General features: G+C 38.2%; 1 pseudogene; it reads right to left on the reverse strand.

Moving 5' to 3' along the window:
* Positions 1–971: 971 nt before the first annotated feature.
* Positions 972–3,228, reverse strand: LOC145720779 (large ribosomal subunit protein eL43 pseudogene; annotated as a pseudogene).
* Positions 3,229–4,115: the final 887 nt, after the last annotated feature.

Here is a 4,115-nt window from a genome sequence, read left to right on the forward strand (position 1 = left end):
TTTGTATTTCTAGGGTCTAGATGGTTGTTGAATGAATTAATGAGTAGTTGGGGAGAATTATTTTATATCTTGGTTCAGTTTGGGGGTCCTACAAGATTTTCTTGTAATATCCAATGACAGTTCTTACAGTAGAAACAATTGTTTATAAGGATGTTCATAAAGTTGGATGAATCATTACTGAGCCCCTCAGATTTTATACCAGGTGACCATTATTCTACTTAGGGATACAGAGGAGTTAGAAGTAGAAAATGTTCAGAGAGGATGGACTAAAAACTTCTATGAGAATTCATTTATGAAAAGTATCAAGAGTACCAAAAAGGTGTCAATCCTTTGCTAATGTATCTATAGGAAAAGACCTCTGCGCCCTCTAGTTCTAAGGAATGTAACTGCCCAGAGTGACTTATTTTCTTCCAGAAGGTAATCTCCACTGGACACTGCAAGAGGTTTTTAGAAAGGTGAGACTTTTCAAAAATAACTCCAAGGTGGTATTAGATGAATACTTAAAGTATCAAGAAAAGTAAGAAGATATCATTACCAACTCTCATAAAAATCCTACTACTGTATGTCATCACTGTTCAACAAAGCTTTCTGCAATGATGGATATATTCTATATTTGCAATGTGCATTGTGGTAGCCACTAGCCACATGTGGCTCCTGACCTCTTGAAATGGGGTTAGTGTGACTGAAGAACTGAATTTTTAACTTAATTAAATTTAAATTTATACATAAATAGTCACAGGTGGCTAGTAACTACCATGTTGGACAGTGACCCAGTACTAGTCAGGATAGGCTAGGTTATACTGCAATAACAAATAATCCCCAAATATTAGTGGCTTAAAACAAAGTTTTATTTCTCTTTCCCATTTTATATTCATCATATGTCATCTGGGGACTCTGTTCTACATCTATCTCCTCATTCTGGGACCACCCTGAATACTGCTAGTCATTGTAACAGAAGGAAAAAAAAAAAGAGAGAGATCTGGAGGGTCTTGTATTGGCAATCAAATAAATGTGTGGTTCAGAAGTGACACATATCCCTTCCACTCATAATTCATTGGCCAGCACTAATCATACAGCCTTATCCACTTATCAGATGGCCAGGAAGTGCCATCCAATTATGGAACCTGGGAGACAGAAATATTAGGTGAGTAGCATTAGTGACTGAGTAAGCATCCTTAAAATAACTAATACATCAAACTGAATCATAAATTATGTATTTAAAGGTCAGGTCCATGTCTATACAAGAGAATCAACAAAAACATGGGAAGAAAAAATATGCATAAACACCAGGAATGCTCCTTTTATAAAATCAAGGAGGAAGACTGGAATAATGTTTTGGTGTTTTATTTATTTTTATTTTTTTTTCCAACAAAAATTAGAAGGATTTTTAATTTCCAAGTCTTTTGAGAAGCAAAATTAATGCAACGCAAATCGGAAGATCTAATTAATAAATTTAACAACAAGCCAAAGTAATTTTGTTACAAAAATTTACCCATTTATTGTAGGCTAGCAATGTTTCAAATGGTGGAGCTTCTACTGGTCTTTCCACTCCTTTAGTCTTCTGATGGCTGACTTTACCGTGATGGCCAAGGTGGTGGTGTAGGTCCATGCTCCACTGGCTGTGGTGTTCATGAAGGAGCCACAATGCCAGATCCCCACAGCTCGTTGTTTCATCTTGGTTTTGCACCGTGTACTTGGTGTGCTGGCTTATTTCAATCTTCTTCACCATTTTCCTGAGGGAGGCACCATAAGGAGTCCCCTATTTACCCACAATTCCAACCTTCTTGGTGCATTTAGCCATGTCACTGCAAACTAGGTCTGAGCCCAGAGACCTTGGTGTTTTACATATAATTTTTATTAAGGTTTTAAATAGGCAAATCCATTAATTAAAGGAGAAAAAGAATAAAGCACAAGCATGATTTATTTTCCATTATAATTAAAGGGGATAATTTTGTCAATTTCTACTTAAAAAATCCTTAAGTTTATTTATTTATTTATTTATTTATTTATTTATTTATTTATTTATTTGAGAGAGGGGGAGACAGAGAGAGAGCAAGCACACAGGCTGGGGGAGGGACAAAGGGTGAGGGAGAAGCGGATTCCCCACTGTGCAGGGAGCCCGACTGGGGGCTCGATCCCAGGACTCGATCCCAGGACCCTGAGATCATGACCTGAGCCAAAGCAGACAACTAACCGACTAAGCCACCCAGGCACCCCTAAGAAAAAATCTTTAAAAGAAACCCCAATGTCTACCCGTTCTTGCAACAATATGATCTTACTATAATTCCATGTATAGTCTGCTCACAGCTGTTCACAAGTCCTTATTCAACAATCTTGGGATTGGATGGGACCCTTGAAGACAGTTATTCTAATCCCCAATATGGGGATCCCTCCTATAGCTTTCTATATCAACTGGAGTGCAGAGGAAGTCTGCTACTGTTGTGGGAACTCATTCCATTGGTGGACAAGTGAAATTGGTCAAGGACTCTTCCTGCTGTATCAAAAATAGCATCTCTGAGCTTTCAATGTATCCATCTTGGCTCCACAGCCACCCAGTAGAGGGCCAACCTCTTTGCTCTGTGAGAACCCTCAAGCTTCTGGAGGGAGTTTCTCTGCCCCCTGGGTTTTCTCTTTTTGGGCTATTCCTTCTTGTGCCTTGGTCTCCATGCCCTCTACTTTCCTAGTAGCCCCTCTTGGAGCATGCACCACAGAGTTGTGGTTAGGAGTGGGGAAAGCACAGACTTTGAGGACAAAGAGTCTGAGCATCCAGTCTACTTAAATTTGATTCTGTGTTCTTCTTTGTAAAATAACTACACCTACCCCCTAGTCTTGTGAAGAGGATTACACAGAATTAGATCTGTGAACTAACAGATACACAGTAAATATTTACTTCAATATGATTTTTCTTTTGAAGTGTGATGGATAGATAAGTGATAATTGAGATGGGACCTGATCAGTGGAGAGTAAGCTATTTCTCTTCGCTGGGACACCATCTTATTATTCTTTCATTTATATCACCTAAAAGTATTGGCATTATCTTTCATGGGCAGCCAGACACATTGTACTTAAAAGTGCCGATTTCCACTAAGTCACAGCCTTACTTAACTTGTTGACATTTTAAGTCTAAAGTGTAAGAAATTGGGGTGCCTGGGTGGCTCAGTTGGTTAAGTGTCTGCCTTCATTTCAGGTCGTGATCCCAGGGTTCTGGGATCGAGTCCCACGTAGAGCTCCCTGCTCAGCAGGGAGCCTGCTTCTTCTCCCTCTCCCTCTGCCTGCCACTCCCCTTGCTTGTGCACTCTCTCTCTCTCTCTCTCTGTTAAATAAATAAATAAAATCTTTAAAAAAAAAAAAAACCTTCCAAAGTGTAAGAAATTAAATCAGATAAAATTTTATAGGAGTAAATATTGTATTAGTTTATTGCTCACTAGCTCTTTTGGTTTTTTATTTGTTTGTTTTTAATAGATTTTGATTTTTAGAGCAATTTTAGGTTCACCAGCAATATTTAGCAGAAGTTACAGAAACTCCCCCTAAAAAGAAGTTAGAGTCTTCCCATATTACCTCCTGTTCCCACACAGGCATAGCCTCCCCCTACCAGAACCTGCATTGACACATCATTATCATCTGAATATGAGAGTTTACATTAAGAGTCGTTCTTGGTCTTGTACATTCTACAGGTTTGGATAAATTTATATGACGTGTATCCACCATTATAGTATCATACTAGTTTCACTGCCTTAAAAATCCTCTGCACTCTGTCTGTTCATCCCTCCCTCCTAACTCCTGGCAACCACTGATGTTTTTTCAATTATTTTCTTTATTTGTGAAGGATCTTGCACATCACATTTTTGATCAGTGAAACAGTGATTATAATCAATGACCTACAGATAGTTATAAAGTACTTAGACTCCTATATGAAAGACACTGCATGAACAAAGCAAAATATTTATTATAGCTATTTTCTTACACACACACACACACACAAAACCATAGTAGGATCAGGACAGCAGCAAACTGAAAGATAATGGCTTATTTAAGACAAAATGAAAAATTGTTTTTGTTGACTCAGATGACATTTTTCACTCCCCAAATAAATTGGGAGTGGCTACATCTTTGAG

Source organism: Leptonychotes weddellii, chromosome 3, assembly GCF_054177405.1.
Source record: "Leptonychotes weddellii isolate Sample4059 chromosome 3, ASM5417740v2, whole genome shotgun sequence".
Lineage (NCBI taxonomy): Eukaryota > Metazoa > Chordata > Mammalia > Carnivora > Phocidae > Leptonychotes > Leptonychotes weddellii.